The sequence below is a fragment of the Manis javanica genome, chromosome 4, assembly GCF_040802235.1.
Source record: "Manis javanica isolate MJ-LG chromosome 4, MJ_LKY, whole genome shotgun sequence".
NCBI classification, from domain to species: Eukaryota; Metazoa; Chordata; class Mammalia; order Pholidota; family Manidae; genus Manis; species Manis javanica.
In genome coordinates this window covers 156,158,668-156,179,478 of record NC_133159.1, presented here as the reverse complement: position 1 = coordinate 156,179,478, position 20,811 = coordinate 156,158,668, and the positions used below count along the sequence as shown (strand labels likewise).

At 47.0% G+C, this 20,811-nt stretch overlaps 1 long non-coding RNA gene across 1 annotated transcript in view; it reads right to left on the bottom strand.

Moving 5' to 3' along the window:
* Nucleotides 1-16,362: 16,362 nt before the first annotated feature.
* LOC140849117 (uncharacterized) overlaps nucleotides 16,363-20,811 on the bottom strand; it is a 35,283-nt gene continuing 30,834 nt past the window's right edge. The window contains exon 3 of the long non-coding RNA XR_012130704.1: nucleotides 16,363-18,560. This is a non-coding gene — a long non-coding RNA (uncharacterized lncRNA). The remainder of the gene's footprint in view (nucleotides 18,561-20,811) is intronic.

Below are 20,811 nucleotides of genomic sequence, written 5' to 3'. Positions count from 1 at the left end.
GACTCTCCCAGTAATACCCATCCTTGGGGCATCAGGGCCCAACCAGGTGGCAGGGGCAGGGAGATGGTACAGCCAGCCCCAAAATGCAAGGAACGCGTGTCTGACTGGAGGTTCCTGCTGGAGACAGAGCCCTAGAGGGAGAACAGTAGTCACTGGCAACATAACGCCAAAGTTGGCAGCAGGAAAAGAAGTCCAGCCAGGGGCAGTTTCCCTTCAATTTCCGGGGTTGACTTGGGGTGGGGGCAGAAGGTAAGTGGCTGCTTTGTTGTAAATGCGGCTAGCCCCCACCCCCACCCCCCGCTGGCAAAGGCCCACCTGGTGGGAGGATGCAGAACAGTGGGGCTTTGGGCTTGGAGGAGGGGGTCACTTCAGCCTGAATGTTGCCTTTCCTCGCAGATGACATGAGGACTTTAAATCTTCCCCAGCAGTAGCAGAGTTGCCTGGAGGAAAGTGGTTGTACTGAAATCCAGTGTTGCTGGGACCTGGTGGCAGAAATGGCCAGCTACGCGGCTCTCTTGTCAGTGGGAATGGAAAATAGTGCGACCTTCCTGGAAGGCAATCTAGCACTATCTGTTCATGCCACAGATACGTAAAAAGCTCCTACTGTGTGTTGGGCACTACGCCTGGCACTGTATATCCATTAAAATGTTCAGTGCACATGGCCCAGCAGTTGCACTTCTAGGAATGATCCGTCAGAAAAACTCATACAGAAGAGTTCAAAGATAGGTGCATCACAGCAGCGTAGCTGGGGAAACGGAAAACACCCTCTATGGCAATTGATAGGAGCCCCCTAAATATACCGGGTCCACCCATACTGTGAATGCTATGCAGCCTTAAAAAAGGATGGTGTGCATGTGAAACACTGATCTGGCAGGATGCCATCATTTATGTTATGGAGAAAAGGCAAGTTGCAAAATAATAGTCTCTGGTTTAATTTGTAAATACATATTCTTATCATACATATTATTTATATATTTTTTTTCCTTTGCAAATGTTCAGAAAAGATTTAGGACAAACCACACTCGCTGCACTTTGAACAACAATTGACGCTGTGGGATGGAGAAGGCCAAGGGAAGTTTTCACCTTGTGTGCTTTGTCATTGTTTGAAGTTTTTATAATGAGCAAGCATTCCTTTCACAGATTTAGAAAACGATTTCTTTAATGGAAAATACAGGCAGCTTTAGAAGTTAATGAAGATTCACCTTGTGAACTTTGATCGACAGCAATTCATGTATTATCAGTCCTGCTATGCGGAAGAGGCTAAAAGGACTCGGGCATGTGACACACACATGGCATGTATGGGACCTGGGAATAGGTAAACAGAGGACATGGGAAAGCGTGGACGTCTCCAGGCATGTGAGGACATGTGATGCCCATATATTAGACCTATGCAGAACTGTGACCAGCACTCAGGATGGATCAGATGTCTAGCTGGTTGGCTGGGTGGATGAGCAATTTCACAGGGACAGGATTCACCCCTTGTGCTTGGCTTAGTGGCTCAAACCCAATGAATGAAAATGAAAGATGGAATCGCTGGATGGATGGAATGGATGCATTGATGGATGGATGGATGGATGGATGGATGGACGGATGGATGGATGGACGGACGGACGTATGTGAAGATTTGCCATCAGACTTTTGTAAAGATACCTGCAGCCTCGTTAACACCAAGAAGGTTCTCCTTGTGATTGTGGACTTGAATTTCTGCCTGCAGGGTACTCCCCTGGGGACTGGGGAGTCAGGAGAAGCTGTAGGGCAGAACATGCTAGGGTGGGGCATGGGGGACCTTATGCTCTGGGGAAGAGATGCCACTGTGGAAGTGGGAAGGAGGGACGACACCAAGGAGCATCTAACCCACCCGGGGGACTGATACTCGGAGCTCCAGCTTCCTGACATTTAGTTTTTGCATCTCACATCTCCAGTTTGTAGTGAAGAGGTTCCCCCTGTTGGCAGCCGCGCTCAGAAAATAGCGCCCCATGCAGGGCAGCCGGAAGGCCCCGAACTTCCTAATGACAAATCATCCCACACCACTAAACTACATGCTAATTGCGCCTTGGCATAAGGACCAATGAGACCCACCAAATGGTTATGCTAATAAGGCATATGGAGCCGCACCAACCAGGTCAGAGCATGAGAACTATATAAGCAAGCCTCTCCTTCCCCCCTGGGTCCTGCCCAACTCATTTGTTTCACAAAGAGCTGAAGAATAAAGCTTTCTGCAGAAGAATCCTGCTGTTGTTGCATGCTGTTCTTGCCGGCGAGGACAGGGCACGCGACAAGTGGTGCCGAAACCCGGGAACCAGAACATCACCGGCACAGGGAGGACCCTTCAGACATCTGGAGAGGATTCAGAACTGCAGGTCAGAAGAAAGCCCGGAGGGGTAAGTTCCGAGAGGCCCCTGCTTTTTAGGATAATGGTTGATGGTTCTCTGTAAATAAGGAGGCACCATGGGGAATGCACCGTCATTAGTCACGGCGCTGCAGACAGCTCTCAAAGAGCGAAACTTGAAGGTCTCCAGCAAAGTCTTAGGATCTTTTGTGAAGGAGATAGACCGTGTGGCCCCCTGGTTCATTTGTTCAGGGTCCCTCTCAATCCCGAGCTGGGACAAACTGGGGAAAGATCTTGATAGAGAGGAGGAGGAGGGTAGCCTGAGGGGAGGCACCAGGCCCCTCTGGAAACTGATTAGAGCTTGTCTGCAAGATGAGAGATGTGAAAAGGTAATAAAAGAAGGTCAGAGAGCATTGACAGATATCCAAGAGAGCATGTCAGAAACGGAACGGGAAACAGAGAGCGCGCGCGGCCGAAAAAAGGCCACAAAAACGAAGGTAAAGAAACCTCAGAGTGAGGGAGAAAGCCCGCCTAGGGCAAAAGCGAAAGAACCCCGAGAAGCGAGTGACGATCGCCTCGGAGAAAATAGTAAATACCCCTGGAAAGAGTTGAGGGACCTCCAACTCTCCAATAGGGAATCTGAGGAGGAATTAACGTCCGCAGAGGAAGGGGAAGAAAATAAAACCGCAGAGTGTAGAAGTAAGGGAACCAGCAAAGTTGAAAAGCGGACCAAGGAAAAAATGAAAGCAGGGTGTCCCCCGACGCCCTTTGCCCCGCCAACTTACGTGAGTGGCGCACTCTCCTTTTGCCACCCAGATACTCTTCAGGCAATTAGACAAATGTTTCCTGTATTTGAGGATAACGGTGTACGCTCTCACCAGCCCCTGAGCCATAAACAAGTTAAGGAGTTAGCAGAATCCGTTCGGGCTTATGGAGTCAGTGCTAACTATACCATAGCACAAGTTGAGAGATTAACAGAGACAGCCATGACACCCGCAGACTGGCAATATGTAACTAAGGCATGCCTTTCTAGTATGGGGCAATACATAGAATGGAAGGCATTGTGGCATGATATCAGCATGACCCAGGCACGCGCAAACGCGGCCGAAGGACAGCCTGCATGGTCATATGATATGCTGACGGGCCAAGGACAGTGGGTAGCCGACCAGACCGCCTTCCCCTTACAGGTATATGCACAAATAAACACGTGCGCCGCCAAGGCATGGAAAGCCCTCACCAACAAAGGAGAAGTATCAGGCAATTTGACAAAAATTATTCAGGGGCTGAGCGAGCCATTTTCTGACTTTGTCGCTCGTATGATAGAGGCCGCAGGCAGAATATTTGGAGATCAGGAACAAGCAATGCCCCTAGTGGAGCAATTAGTGTTTGAACAATGTACCAAGGAATGCAGACAGGCGATAACACCCTGGAAACAAAAAGGGATACATGCCTGGTTGAAAGCCTGTAGAGAAATAGGAGGGCCACTCACCAATGCGGGCCTAGCCGCGGCCATATTACAGAGCCACAAACAAGCCAGGATCACTAACAGAAGTATCAAATGCTTTCAATGCGGGAAATTAGGACATATAAAGAGAGAGTGTAGGAGCCCAGCTTCAGAACAAACAACCCAAAAGACCCCTGAGTTGTGCCCTAAGTGTAAGAAAGGCAGGCATTGGGCTAATGAGTGCCGGTCTATTAAAGATATAGAAGGGAAACCCTTAGAGTTGCCAAAAAACGCCCAGAGGGGCCCCCGTCACCAGGGCCCGCAAATATATGGGGCAACCAGCACGCAAGTGTCATTCGGGAACAACCAGGCCCCCCAAGGAGAGCCACTTCAGGTTCCGCGGGATTGGACATCCGTGCCACCACCAGAATAGTGTTGACTCCACAGATGGGAGTTCAGCCTATCCCTTCAGACTTTAAAGGCCCCCTACCACCAAATACCATTGGGTTACTCCTAGGGCGCTCTTCTGCTGCATTGAAAGGCCTGGTAGTTCATCCCGGAGTCATAGATCAAGATTATGAAGGACAGGTAAAAATCATGTGTTCGGCTCCCAGAGGAATCTATCCTATATCCCCGGGAGACCGCATAGCCCAGCTCTTAGTTTTACCCAGTCTCCACGCCAATTATCCTGCTACCAACATGGAGAGGGGAGAAAGGGGCTTCGGCTCCTCTGACTGGGATTCAGCCTTCATAGTATTAGATTTAGCAGACAGACCAAAATTAACTCTTCAAATAGAGGGAAAGAGCTTTGAGGGAATCCTAGACACTGGAGCAGATAAAAGTATTATCTCTGCAACCTGGTGGCCCTCCAAGTGGCCTGTGACCCAATCCTCACATTCATTACAAGGTTTAGGATATGAGTCAAGCCCTTCAATTAGTGCCAAACCATTGAAATGGCGAGCCCCTGAAGGACAAGAGGGTACAGTCACCCCTTATGTACTCCCTCTACCGGTCAATTTATGGGGGAGGGATGTCATGAGAGACTTAGGCCTCAAACTCATTAATGAATACTCCACCCCTGCCCAAGGCATGATGATGGACATGGGATACATCCCTGGCAAGGGGCTGGGGAAACACCAACAGGGACACATAGAGCCCATCCTGCCCAAAGTAAAGAATGACCGTCACGGCCTGGGTTTTTCATAGGGGCCATTGAAGATGCCATGCCCATACCTTGGCTCACAGAGGAGGCCGTATGGGTTCCTCAGTGGCCCCTATCCTCTGAAAAATTAGAAGCAGCTCATTGCTTAGTGCAAGAGCAGCTCCAAGTGGGACACCTAGAACCCTCTGTGTCCCCATGGAACACACCCATATTTGTAATCAGGAAAAGGTCAGGATCATGGAGGTTGCTTCATGATCTGAGAGCAGTAAATGCTCAAATGAGAATGCTTGGACCCGTACAACGGGGACTGCCACTCCTCTCTGCCTTACCCAAAGAATGGAAAGTGCTCATAATAGATATTAAAGATTGTTTCTTTTCTATACCTCTAAGCTCCAAGGACAGGGAAAGATTTGCTTTTACTTTGCCAGCTATTAACCATGAACAACCCGATGCCAGATTTCAGTGGAAGGTCCTCCCTCAAGGAATGGCAAATAGCCCCACCATATGTCAACTGTACGTTCAGCGAGCGCTAGACCCAATTCGTAAGACCTATCCCACGCTAAAGATCATCCATTACATGGATGACATCCTTCTTTGCTCCCCACAACCAGCGGAAATAGAAGAAGCATATATAGATCTCACTAGATCCCTAGAAAATTGGAGACTGAATATAGCAAGCGAGAAGGTCCAAAAATCTAGTGTTAGCAAATTCCTAGGAGCAACCATTTACACAGATGTAATTTGCCCCCAAAAGCTTGAGATAAGACATAATCAATTGCGAAATTTGAATGACTTCCAAAAACTCCTAGGGGATATTAATTGGTTGCGCCCATACTTAAAGATACCCACCACTGAATTGACTCCACTATTTAAAACCCTAGAAGGAGACCCACAACTAACGTCACCGCGCTCCCTCACACCTGAGGCATTACAAGCCATTCGCAAAGTAGAACAGGCTTTGATGACAGCACAATTAAATAGAGTGCAATCGAATGAACCCTTTGAGTTGTGTGTCCTTCCCACCCCAGAGCTGCCAACAGCAGTCTTATGGCAGCACGGCCCACTGATCTGGATTCATCCCCAAGCCTCTCAGGCTAGGACAATAGAGTACTATCCAGCAGCCGTGGCCAAACTTGCTTTGAGAGGAGTAAAAACCTCCATGACACATTTCGGAGAGGCTCCAGCTAAAATTATAACCCCTTACAGCGTAGAACAGATACAAGTATTATGTGCTATGAACGATGATTGGGCCATACTTGCTTACAGTTTCTCAGGAACCTTTGATAATCATTTCCCTAAACATCCCCTCATCAACTTCGCCAAAAATCATCTCCTAGTATTTCCTCGGGTCACTAGCCTAACCCCGCTGCCTCATGGAAAAACAGTTTACACGGACGGGTCTAAGACAGGCACAGGTGCCTATGTCCATGATGGCAAAGTTGTGACAAAAGGCTACACGCCTGACACTCCACAAATAGTGGAATGTCGCATAGTCTTAGAGGTCCTACAAATCTTTCCTGAACCTTTAAATATTGTGTCTGACTCCTGTTATGTAGTTAATGCAGTCAAATCTCTAGAAGTGGCCGGGCTAATCAAAGCGTCCAGCCCAGTAGCCACTTTGTTCAAACAGATACAATCAGCACTACTTCATAGGCAATCTCCTTTGTATATAACTCATATCAGAGCACATTCAGGCCTTCCCGGGCCTATGACCCAAGGCAACCACCTGGCAGACCTCGCAACCAGAAATATAGCTTTTCCCCTGCTAGACCCTATCACCACAGCTTCAAAATTCCATACACAATTTCATGTCACTGCCGAAACACTGCGCAAGCGGTTTAGCATAACCAGGGCCGAAGCTAGGAACATTGTCCTTAGCTGCCAACATTGCTGCAGCTTCCTTCCCACACCTCATGTTGGGATCAACCCCAGAGGTATTAGGCCTTTACAAGTTTGGCAAATGGATGTGACGCATATTTCGTCTTTTGGGAAACTGAAATATGTACATGTATCCGTGGATACTTGTTCAGGAGTCATCTTTGCCTCCCCATTGTCAGGAGAGAAAGCTTCCCATGTCATCCAGCACTGCCTTGAAGCTTAGAGCGCATGGGGGTTACCGCAGATTCTGAAAACAGACAATGGCCCAGCCTATACCTCTACAAAATTTGCTCAATTTTGTCATCACATGGGGATAAAACATATCACTGGCCTTCCCTACAACCCACAGGGTCAAGGGATTGTGGAACGCGCGAACCGCACGCTCAAATCCTATTTACTTAAACAAAAAGGGGGAATTGAAGATATACCCCCCACACCAAAAACTGCCATAGCCCTAGCACTTTTCACTATAAATTTTTTGAATCTGGATGCTCAAAGCCATACAGCAGCGGATCGCCATAATCAGTGGCCAAAAGACCCACAAGAACTAGTAAAATGGAAGGACGTGTTATCTAACCAATGGAAGGGCCCGGATCCAATCATAATCAGATCCAGGGGAGCTGTGTGTGTTTTCCCCCAGGGTGAAGAAAATCCCTTCTGGATCCCGGAGCGCCTAACGAAGAAAGTCCTAAACAAAGGAGATGACTTCGCTGTACCTCCTGACCCTGCTCCTGACACTGGAGACCCCGACTCAGGGAGTATTGAGATGGGGAATCCTGTCTGCCTTTCCTAAGCCTATGCCTGTCCGTTTCAATGCAGCCGTTTTTCCGCGCTTTTTCACTACCAATACTAGTATGAACTTGCCCTACTTAGTTAAAGACACCCTAGTAGCTCCCCTGGGAGAAAACCGATCCTTCGTAACTAATGGGTCATTATGCTTCACCACTCAGAATCTAGCTGGCTGTATCTCCCTGAAACAGAGGAAATACGGATGGTTCAGTGACATAATTCTAGAGGCCAGTAGCCTCCCCGTTATGTCAGCTAAATTTGAAGGGCCTAATAAGGAAGGGAGCCCGTCCTATAAGAACATGACTATCCACCAGATGGTTCTCTGGATCAATGGCACATTTGTACACTCTCCCAGGAACAATTCCACCGACAGGCCTCGTCAACCCAAATATGCCTCCCATTGTGTGGGCGACTATGAGGGAGAGCTGTGGCCCTGGACTGACTGTCAGTCAACTGTAGTAACGTGGGCAACTGAGAGGCAGGAGTTTACCATCTCCCCAGATATGGAGGGACGGCCAGCCAATGAGGCTTGGTGGCCAGTAAAGGTGCTCGAAGGCGAGTTTCGTCAGCAGCTGAGCATGAACCCCTTCCATAAATGGATGCTGTGTGGAGTCAATGGCTCGTGTACCGACCTCTCCCCCTTTTCCGCCCTCCAGGGTGGGGGAATCGGTGTAAAAAATATCACCTTTTGGTGCGAGAATAACCACATGCGCGCACACTGGAACATGATCATGACCCATAACAACGAGAACTACACGTGTTCAGCAAAATCAGGTCCAGAGTCACCTAATTCCCTTTTTCCACCTTCTCCAGTATGCGTATACCCCCCATTTCTGTTTATCTTATCCAATAGTAGCTTTGACTCCTGCTCCAATGAAACCTGCTTTCTGTCTCAGTGTTGGGATGCGCGTAACTTTACCAATGCTTTGGTAGTCCGCATCCCCCGTTGGGTCCCTGTTCCCGTAGACGCCCCTAACACCATGACTCTGTTTCGAGAAAGGCGCGATTTCGGTGTTACAGCCGCCATAGTGCTCCTGATCTCCGCGACCGCGGTCGCAGCCACCGCCGCTGGTATAGCTTTAGACACCTCCATCAAATCGGCTACAGAGCTCAATAACCTTGCAGCCTCAGTAGCTTCTGCCCTGGACCAACAGTCCACACTTGATGGCAAACTGAAAGGAGGAATAATGATCCTCAATCAACGCATAGATCTCGTGGAGGAACAAATGGAGGTGCTCTGGCAAATGGCCCAATTGGGATGTGAGCGGAAATATCGTGCCCTCTGCATCACTAGCATTCAATATAAAAATTTTACACGGGCAGCTAATCTGTCACGAGACCTGTCCCAGTATCTTTCAGGAAACTGGTCCCAAGACTTCGATGGGACACTAGAAGAGCTGCGGCGAGAAATTATCCACATCAACTCCACCCGTCTAGATATCTCCGTAGCGGAAGGACTCTCTTCCTGGTTCCTCAGAGCTCTCTCCCACGTCAAGGAGTGGGCGGGCATGGCTGGGATGGGCGTGTTCCTGCTTGGAGGTCTCATGCTCTTACTCTGGTTGTTATGCAGACTCCGCAACCAACATAAGCAGGACAAGGTGATCCTTGCTCAAGCCCTAATGGCGATAGACGTTGGCGCCTCTCCCCAAGTGTGGCTCAACATGCTTAAGAAGGAAGCTCGGCTTTAGCTTGAGGTAGCTCTTGCACCCTGAGCCCATGTGGCACTGCACCAGGCCCGAGTACCTCAATGCTTAATCACAGCTTTCTTTAAGAAGCTCATGGTGCAAGAGGGTTGAGAAAAAGGGTCCAAACCCTTTGTACCAAGCGGTCCCAACGCCAGCCAGAGGATGCGAGGCAAAGCACTGCAAGAGGTCTTGAACCCCTCTGAGAGGCATGCCTGACTGCATAGGGGTAGATGCCCAGAACCCCTCTCCAAAAAGGGGGCATCAAGAAGTATGATGGAGGTCAGGCCTCTGTCTCCGCCTCTGCTGGCAAGTTCCGCCTTGAGCTTCTGTTAGACAAAAAAGGGGGAGATGTTGGCAGCCGCGCTCAGAAAATAGCGCCCCATGCAGGGCAGCCGGAAGGCCCCGAACTTCCTAATGACAAATCATCCCACACCACTAAACTACATGCTAATTGCGCCTTGGCATAAGGACCAATGAGACCCACCAAATGGTTATGCTAATAAGGCATATGGAGCCGCACCAACCAGGTCAGAGCATGAGAACTATATAAGCAAGCCTCTCCTTCCCCCCTGGGTCCTGCCCAACTCATTTGTTTCACAAAGAGCTGAAGAATAAAGCTTTCTGCAGAAGAATCCTGCTGTTGTTGCATGCTGTTCTTGCCGGCGAGGACAGGGCACGCGACATCCCCCTTCCAGCTCCGGTAGGATTTAGCTCTCTGGCTCCAAATTGGAAGAGGCTAAGGAGGTAAGAGACTCCATAGGACCTCCTTGACTCCAGCAGCCTTCCCACCCCCCACCTCAGCCACACACTCCAGTGGACATACCTGATCTTATCAGCCCTGGAAACCTCAAACCTCCCACTTACTGAGCATCACCTCCTGTTCTTCCAGCTCAGGCACTGTATTAGTCCCATGTCAACAATTCTCTGAATCCACTGAGACCTCCAGGTCATTGGCCTTAGGCCCTTTGCAGTGCCGTCAGCCATCCGCACTACCCTCCTTATCCAGCTTGGAGTCCTTGACCCAACCTGATCATCACTGCCCTGCATCTAACTCCTTTGCCCCTTCCTCCATCTGCCATGCTCATCTGACAAAACCCCAAACTATGGCTGGATCCATCTTTTGCTCAAGAACCAGCATGTCTGTTTGCAACTGGACTACTTCAAAATCAAAACTAGATCTCAAGCAGATCCTCAAATCCTCCAACTGCCTTAGAAGCTTCACATCCTCAGACTTGAGATGACTACTTTCTATCTCCTTCTCTCTTTGAGTCTCCCTGGCTCCCAACCTCAGTTTCAGCTGGAGATGGCACCACATACTTAAGACAAAAATGGATGCAACACACGAGAACCGCCTAAAACACCCTTTGCTTCTGGTTGCAGTGGAAGCTGCGTTCCACTCCCCAACTGGGTTCCATTGCCCCAGATCCTCCCAGGACCTTGCTGCTGCAGTTTCTATACATCTGCTACTCCTCCTTCCTAGTGGACCTTTGTTATTAGCATCTAGGTATAAATATGCCTTTTCGTCCATCTTAGAGAAACTTCCCTTTATACTCTCATTCCCTCTTGTATTTCCCGTTCCACTTAGTCCCTCCCATTCTCATTCCACCCTGCTCCAATCAGCCCTTTGTCCCCATCATTACATGAGATGGCTCTTGTCCACATCACCAGTGATCTACATCTTGCCAAAGCCAAAGGTCAATTCTCAAGCCTCATTTACTCAGTCTTTGTGTCATTTGACCTCAGAGTGGTCACTTGGCCACTTCCTCCTTGAAAAACTTTGTTTTCTAGACTTCTCTGATGCCACCTTTCCTGCTTCTCCTCCTAGTCATTGGCTGCTCCTTCTCTGGCCCCTTCCCTTTCACCTCCTGCTCCACCATCTCTAAATTATAGTTAACCCCAAAGTTCCCTCCTCAGCTCTCTTGTCTTTATCTTCCTTCACTCCCATAGTGGGTCTCAGCTGCTTGGAACAATAGTGTGATGAATCTCAAATCTTTTCTCTGGTTGGGACTTCTCCCTTGAACTCCAGACTCATATTTAACACATTTAACTACCTAAAACTTCTTAGATGCCTAAAGAACGTTTGGAGGACCACTTGGATGCATGATAAACATTTCACAGCCAAAACTAGGCTCTAATTTACCTCCATCCCACCCTAAATCCAGTCCTTCCAAGTCCATCTTAGAGAAACCTCCCTTTATACTCTCATCATAAATAGATGGCACCAGCTGTTTGTGCCAGAAAACTGAGTTACTCTTATTTCTCTTTCCGTCACTCTCTCATCCTGCTTCCAAAATAGACCCATATCCACTTTTTACCATATTGCTGTTCCAGCCCTGGACCAAGCCATGGTCAAGTTAGCCTAGGCTATCCTAATGACATCTGAACTGTTGCTTGCCTCCGTTCTTTTTTTAATTTATTTATTTTATTTTGGTATCATTAACCTACAATTACAGAAAGAACATTATGTTTACTAGATTCCCCCCTTCACCAAGTCCCCCCCCACATACCCCTTCACAGTCACTGTCCATCTGCGTAGTAAGATACTGTAAAATCACTACTTGTCCTCTCTGTGTTGCACAGCCCTCCCTGTGCCCCCCGGCACTATACATGCTAATCGTAAGTCTCTCTTTTTCCCCACCCTTATCCCTCCCTTCCCACCCATCGTCCCCAGTCCCTTTCCCTTTGGTAACTATTAGTCCATTCTTGGGTTCTGTGATCCTGCTGCTGTTTTGTTCCTTCAGTTTTCTTTTGTTCTTATACTCCACATATGAGTGAAATCATTTGGTACTTGCCTTCTCCACTTGGCTTATTTCACTGAGCATAATACCCTCTAGCTCCATCCATGTTGTTGTGAACGGTAGGATGTTTTTTTCTTATGGCTGCATAATATTCCATTGTGTATATGTACCACATCTTTATCCATTCATCTACTGATGGACATTTAGGTTGCTTCCATATCTTGGCTATTGTAAACAGTGCAGCGATAAACATAGGGGTGCATCTGTCTTTTTCAAACTGGAGTGCTGCATTCTTAGGGTAAATTCCTAGAAGTGGAATTCCTGGGTCAAATGGTATTTCTATTTTGAGCATTCTGAGGAACCTCCATACTGCTTTCCACAATGGTTGAACTAGTTTACATTCCCACCAGCAGTGTAGGAGGGTTCCCCTTTCTCCACAACCTCGCCAAAATTTGTTGTTGTTTGTCTTTTTGATGATGGCGATCCTTACTGGTGTGAGGTGATATCTCATTGTGGTTTTAATTTGCATTTCTCTGATGATTAGCAATGTGGAGCATCTTTTCATGTGCCTGTTTGCTTGCCTCCATTCTTGTCTCCATCTTGCCTCCTGCAGTTCATCCCACACACTGCAGTTGGGGAGATGGTTCTAAAGCATAAATAAGCCATGTTGCTCTGCTGAAAAGCCTCTGATGTTTGCCCATGGCACTGGGAATAAACTCCAAGCCCCTGAATGGCCTGGAGGACTTACAAGTATGGCCACTCTGTCCCACCAACACCATCTCATCTCTTACTTCTCCCCTCCCTTTTCACTGCATTCCAGCCACTGTAGCCTTCTCTCTAGGCCTTGACTGTCCCAAATCAGCCTGACTTGGGGCCTTTGACGGCTTTTCTTCTTGAAAACCTCCCTCCCCTCCCCAGCCTCTCCCCCAGTCTTCACATGGCTGCTGTCTTCTGATCATTCTGCTTCCAGTTCAGCTGTCACCTCCTCAAAGAGACTCTGACCACCCTACATAAAGCAGCTCCTGTAATCCCATTCTTTACCTTATCCTATTTTATTTTCTTCACAGTACCTCCAGGACTGGAAATCACCTTATTTTGTTTATATGCTTACATGTTTATAGTCTGTTTCCCCTCTCTGGACCCAAACTCCTCAGGGACATTCAAAGTCTAGAACAATGCCTAGCTCATAAGAGGTGTCACTCTGCAGACTGGCCACAGTGGTCACAGCCACCTTGAAAGCAAAGCTTAAAAGATCCTCCAAGAGAAACACCCGGGAAAGGAGCTTCCCAGGCCTAATTTATTTTACCATGAAACCCATTTTACTTCTCATAATCTTTGCGGGATTTGGAGATCACATCACCCTGTGGAAAGGTGAGAGACATGCTGATGTCATCCGACCTTGTTTATAAGAGATGAGATGACCAAAGTCCAGAAGGAGTGACTGGTACCAGGTCACACAGCTGGCAGGGTCAAAAGTTGGATGTAAAGCTCAGTCTTCTCAAGATGATGAAGATGGAGAACAAATCCGTGAGTGCCACCGCCTATGGGTGATGTGGGAGAGGGAGTGGGTGGATAGAAGTAGTGGGAGGGAGGGCTTTGCGGTGATGGGGCACATCTGTATCTTGAGTGCAGTGGTGGTTACACAAATCTGCACAGCTGATAAAGAGCATAGAGCTATACACACACAGTGCCAATGTCAATTTTCTGCCTTTGATACTGTACATAAGCTGTGACCATTGGACATTACGTAAGATGCAACCATGGGAAGAGACTGGGCAAAAGGAATGTGGGACTTCCACAGACCATCTTTGCAACTTCCTGTGACTCTACAGTGATTTCAAAATAAAAAGAAACTGATAGTTAATAAACTGATTTTTAAAAATCAGTTTCCTGCCTCTAGTTTCAAGAGTGGTTTATGTTGTTGAAGTTCATTAGTTCAAACTCAGGTTCAGTTTATACTCCCAGAGTCGGATACAAAGCACAGTTTATTGCTTTTTATAGTTTGCAGTTAAACTGTAGCAATTAGGGTAGAGAGGGATGTATTTTGCAGACATTCTGCCTCAGGGCAAAGCTGGGTGGATCTCCCTTCCTCCCAACTGACCATGACTTTCTTGTAGCCAAGGGTGTGGCTCCTGCTGACACAGAGACACAGAGACAAAAGGAAGAGGACCTTAGCTTCCAAGATGGGAGTTTATAGTTACCTAGATATACCTCCATGGGGCAGGACTTTATATATATGTGTGTGTGGGGGTGTGTGTGTATGTAGATATATAGTATACAGAACCACACATGCACATATGTAAAAGTTCCAGCACAAAGTTGAATACAAGTGGCAAAAATGAGCATCCTTGCCTTGTTCCTGATCTTAGAGGAAAACTTTTCAATCTTTCACCATTGACTATGATGTTCCCTATGGGTTTTTATATATAGCTTCCATTATGTTGAGGTAGTTTCCTTCTATTCTTAGTTTGTTGAGTGTTTTATCATGAAAGAATGCTGAATTTTGTCAGATTCTTTTTCTGCATCCCTTCTGTAAATCAATTTTTGTACCTTGAAGAATCCTTTCTTTCCAGGAATAAATCCCACTTGGTCTTGGTGTATAATCGTTTTAATATGCTGCTCAATTAGGTCTGCTAGTATTTGGTTGAGGATTTTTGCCTCGATGCCCATAAGAGATATTCGTCTGTAGTTTTCTTGCAGTGTCTTTGTCTGGCTTTGGTATCAGGACAATGCTAGCTTCATAGAAGGACTTAGGAAGTGTTCCCCGCTTCAGGTTTTTGGAAAATGTTGAGAAGGATTGGTATTCATTCTTTTTAAAATATGTGGTAGAATTCACCAGTGAAGCTATCAGGTCCAGGGTGGACTTCATTTTTGTCAGGAAAATGTTTGGTTATGGATTCAGTCTTGTTACTAGACACAGATCTATTCAAATTTTCTATTTCTTCATGGTTTAGTGTTAGGTTTTGTGTTACTAGGAGGGAGGAAGAGGAGCAACAAGAATGGCTGCTTTCCTCTTTGCCTGCACCTCTGAGATCAGAAGCAGCAATCAACAATCAAAGCACAGATCCCTGTCCCTTTTGCAGATTCTGGTTCCCTCAAGCTGTGTGCAAGCTGCTCTAGGAACACATGCACAGCTGCCTGCCCCCTGGCTGGTGGGGGTGGGGGCAGGGAGAAGGGGATTTGGTTAGCGCTACTGTGCTAAGAGCAGAAATTGACCAAAATTAACTGCATTTTACTGTCCAAGTCTTTCCTTGGAAGTTGCAAGCCTTTAATAGACTCCACAGTTCCAAAAGAATTGCATCAGACAGATTCTGCCAGTGATACTGTTGTCTAGGTGGGGACACAGGTTCCTGGTGCTTCCTACTCCATCATCTTCCCAGAACTCTCTCAGCAGGATTATATTTTAATTGCATTCACTTGAGAAAATTCAGTCGTGTTTAGCTGAGATTTGACCAATAATTTATTCAAAACTTGCTATAATTTCCTGCCAACATCTTCTCTGAACAAAGGATGTTAAAAACTTTGATTGGAGGCTCAAGAAGATTTTGTTGTGAAACAGCAATAGCAGAACTTTCATCAACAATTAAACTCCAAACGTGTTACACTGCACATTTTTTCCATATGCCCAGTCTCCACCTGCCCCCCACCCTTCCCATTCATGTAATGACTCTGCCATTTCATAAAACAGCTTTGCCTTTCTGACCACAGCTGACTGGTGCAGGCTTAGGCACTGATCAGAGCCCTTCCATGAAAATACTGGATTTGGAACTCAGCGGAGTCTGTCTAATGTCTAGATTGCTCAGGTTGCAAAGCTGTTAGATGAAGAACCTGGAGCCACATAAAGAAGCCTGGTTGAGTGAGAAAGAAGAAGCTAACATTCAGAGGAAAGTAGATAAGAGAAAGAGTCCTGATGACTGTCAAATGCTTGGCTCCATTTGCTCTGGAGGTCCAGCTGCCTTCCCACAGCCTGGCTACTCCACCCTTGTTTGGCAACCAATAGTTTATGCAGCCCCCATTTTACTCAAGCTAGTATGGTTGATTGGTTGATTGTCACGTGCAACCCAAAGAGCTTAAAGTAGCCTACTAGACCAATTTCTTCACTTCACAGCTGAAGAAACTGGTTCCGAAAAAGGCTCTGACTTCCTAAGAATGCAAGCTGACTGAGTGGCTCGGCTAGAATTAAATGTCGAGTTTCCTGAATGAAGCTCCTGTGTGTCTGTGCACAGTCGCTGCCACTGCAGGGCCATGTGACATTTCCAAAGCCTGTCGGAGATTTCCAAAGTCCCCAGTTGGAAGGAAATACATCTGTACCTCCTCCTAGCTATGAAACAAAGGGGAAAGGATAAAAATAGGAGACTACCAAAACATAACTGGAGACCTGGGACCTGGTGGTGGGGGTGGCACAGGAAATAGAGAACAGGAAGAACAAAGTCAGACTAGTTAGAGGTAAAAACTAAAAGGATACACGCTGTTTGTGGCTGAGCTCTTACACAAGAAAGACAGGATCAAAGGAGATCTTTACCTCTTTGCAAAACTCATGCAGGATTCAGATTAAACAGCCAATAAATATCCTCCTAACCAAGGCTCGAGGGAGATCAGAGACCCACTCAAGTGTTGGCTGCCCATGGGTTCCCAAGCCTTCCAGCCTTCTGAGGTCACCCTCACTTTAAATGTAAACTAAGAGGTCTTCAGGAGGGAGGCCCAGATGCCCTCTCTGCACAGTTGCACAGTCTCAGTGGTCCGTTTAGGTCCCGCAGCTAGCAGTTTCATCCTGTTCCCTCAACCTGCCCTAGTCACAGCCCTCCTTCCTGCCTTCCACATTCCAAACAGCACTGACAAAGCTGTGTGTATGTGGCTTTTGGTTTGGGGTAACAGAGAGGGGTGATGGATCCTGTCAGGTTACAGGATATGTGAGGGAACAGAATAGTCACTGCAAATAGCTGACTCGACAGCCTGGACTGGAAATAGGTAGCAACATAGTGTCTGTAGCCAAGCAAGAACTTGTCTCCAGGACCAGAGCGTGGGTTAGATCCCAGTGGCATGCCTGGCTGAAAGCAGATTTTACCATCCCAAGAGGCAATTATGTGGGGATCCCGGAAGAAGTGGCTGAGGCAGCAAGGTGCTCGGTGAGCCCTCACTGAGAGCTACCAGGAGGTGGCAGATCTTTACCAGGACAGGCAGAATCCCTTGGCCGCCATCGGGGAACCCAAGAAGCTACAAATTGCTGACATCTCCCAGCATATCATTCCCTGGTACTTTTGAGCCTCAGTCAAGTGGTACTTCAGTGGCCAGCCCCAAACCCCACCCTCTGCAGAGCCTGCCCAGAGGGGTACACATACACAAGACTTCAGCCCTCCCACTCAGGTTCACCTCACTGGTGACCCCCTGGGTCCTGCCTACAGCTGGACTTCTCTTTCTCTCTTTGCATTCCCTATAGGACCCCAAACTCGAGCCTGAAGCCCACTCTGAAAAGCATTTTATTCATTTTATTTAAGACTTTCCATTCATCTAGGCCCTTGCTTTCCATGAACAAACATGTTCATCAAGGTGCTTTTCCTAATCCAAAGAGTAAACGTCTTTCTAGGAGCAATTCTGCCTGATTCTGGACCATCAAATACAATTCATGAGCCCTAGCAAAAATGGGCCCCCCCATTTCCAAAACATTAACCTAATCCATGTGTACGTTACTCTGCTTCCCATATCCAGAGTTGGGACTTAATTCTGCTAATGGCACTGCATTTCTGCCATCAAAACTATTCTAGAAAATCCAGGATGTACTGTCATCGTATCTAGTTTCCAGAGCTCTACCACTCACACCTGAGATGGAAATGGATCAATTCCTTGACTCCCCTTTACCTGGGAAACATCAGGACTCCGCAGGGTAGCTTCTCAGAGTGCCAGTCACAAGAGAAAGCTTCAGGAGGACCTTTAAAGTCCTAAGAATGAGAATCAGATGGGTTTAGTTTCAGGACTGCTTAGCAATCCCTCAGAACTCCTCAGTGACAATGATCAGTTCCAATCAGCTTCCTCGGGACCCCTGGACACAATCCATGTGACTGACACATTTCTCTCTGAGGCTTTCCCTCCCGTCTGGCTCCTATTTGGTGCCGGATCCCCAAGCCCCTCTGGATTCAATCCTCCAGGCTTGTGGAGAACTCCAGTTCAGTCTCTACTTGGGGGCCCCTTCCAGTCCTGGCTGCAAAGGATGAGACACCCCACACTGGCTGCAGCCTCTGGCAGTGAGCGGGGTGCAGGCAGCCGCTGAGCAGAAGGCCTGCCTGGTGATGAAGACCTTCTGTTTCTTCCTCCTTCCAGATCCTGGCAAAATGAAGCCTCGCCATCCTGCTGTTCTTCACTAAGATTTAAACACCTTACCTCCTTGATGGAAAGGGGTCTTTAAGCTGAATTTCTATAGCCAAAGGAGACTGTTTTCATAAGCTGCCTGTAGTTCTGCAGTGCGGCTGGAAGGCAGGCTCAAAACATGAGGTCCATGGACCCCAGCAGTTTTCTGCATAGAATCCAGGGGGCCTGTGAACTGTAAAGGGAAAAGGATCACATCTTGACTTTCACAAACTTTCATTAACTGAAATTTGGCATTTCCTTCCTTAGGACGATAGGCAACAGCCATGGTCATCTTAGCACAGCAGTCAATATCCTTGGGTTTGTCACACAGAAACCACAGATGTCATGTATCACCTTACAGTTGTTGCAAGTATCTTGAAATATCATTTACACTCAGAACGACTTTAAAGTTAGGTTAGTCATTAGACTCCCTGCAAGAGCTCATTATTTAGTATTTTTATAATCACATGTATTATTTTATCATGGTTTCCCCAAATATTTTGGTTATTGCACTTTAATCCAATTTATTTTGTTCCAATGTCTTTTATTTTATGCATTTAAAGTGCATTTATGCATTATTCTGAGAAGGGGTCCTCAGACTTCACCAGACTGCCAAAGGGGTCAAGGGCAAAAATTAAATTAAAGTAAATTAAAATTAAACATCTCTGAATTTGGGGGAGAGGTTCCAGGCATAAGGATATTTCTGGGGAAAATTCTACTTTTTTTCAGAGAAAGCAAAAGTTGTTTGTTTGGGAGAGGCATCTGTTTATGCAGAATAATGAAGAAGGCCCAGGAGGCCAAGGCAGTAGCATTCTTACGGAGCTATGACAAGCCTCTTTCCATGTGCTTGCCACCTGTACTGGTTGATCTGTCACATGTCACCCAGTGCACCCATCACGTTCCCATTGCATGTCTTTTACATTCCATCATGTGATTTACATGTGTCTACACATGCATTGCATGTTCCTTTCAAGGCTCTGTCGCATTTTGGTCCAGTGGCCACCATGTTGGGTTACATGCCCCTCCCATGGCAGCTACCTGTCCATATGTGAGTTTCAGGTGTCAGTTACTTGTCCATTAGGTAATAGTTCCCTCATAAGTCCAGCATGTGTTTGACATGTAACTATCAGGATAACTCATGTACTCATGTTGTCGTTGATGGGTTGAGTTCCTACCATGTGGCAGTCACTTAAGGCTCAGTGGTTACAGCAGTTAACAAACAAAAATCCCTACCTTCACAGAAGCAAGACAATAAATGTAACTATAATAATGTAATAATCTATTGAAAATTATTATTCAGTGCAATAATAACAACATAGCAAGCATATACACAAATGAACATAATATATGAATAAATTATATAGTATGCCAGAAAGTGACATGTGCTGGGGAAAAAATAGGGCAAGGAAACGGGGCTCAGGGCCATGGGACAGAGCAGACACAACTAACTGGGGAGGTCAGGGAGAATCATTTGAGCAGACTTGAAGGAGTTGATTAAGTGAGTTTTGGTGATAGCAAGGAAACGTGTTCCAGGCAGATGGAACAGCAGGTGTAAAAGTGCAGAGGTAGGAGCATGTGTGGTATGTTGGAGGAACATGGAACATAGAGACCAGTGTGTGTGCTGTGGAAGAAAGCGACAGGACAGGACCAAACCAGTCTCTCAATCTCCACGAATTCAAACTTCTCTTGTTACCCTTCACCTTTGAGGTGGTTAAGCACACACCCATCTGTGATGCTGTCTGGGGTCTGAACAGCTATCATGGAAACCATTGCCCATTGTGGGCCTGGATCACGTTAATACACTCTGATCAGTTCAATCTCAAGGAAAAAACAAAACAAAAACCCTTTTCTCTGCAAAGGGGGTTATGGCAGCTGGGCCAGAAAATGATAATCATGTCACCCAGCGGGTTGTAAGGGAAAGGTCCCAGCTCTGCCACATAACAGACTGAGTGGCAGTGGTCACCATGCTGGCCAGGCTGAATCTGTTTCCACCTATGTAAGATGGAGTACAACTCCCAGGACTGTGAAGCGAGAATGCAAACATAAACCTCCAGCCCCCACCACACGGCCATCCCCTCCTTTCCTGGGCCTGAATGCCCACATGCTTCTCCTTTGATCTCACTTGCCTTGAAACTCAAAATGAACCTTAGGACCTGTGGTTCAGCTCAGGTGCAAAGTAAGGTCTCTGTGTGGTTTCTGTTTGATTTTTAATCCTGAATTCTCCCACTTAGTGTGATCTTCAAATCTTCCTAAGAAAAAAAAAGCTGGAGCCTAAATCCTGAACAAATAAAAATGTGGCTTTGAACAGGCACAGTTCAACTTGTAACCTTAAGAGGACATGAATAAACGTTTGCCAATGCCCACTTCACCTCCAGTTGGCAGGAGGCCGCCCTCTGGGACTCCTTGTCCTCTGCTGCCATCGCCTGGAGGGAGGAGAGACTTCG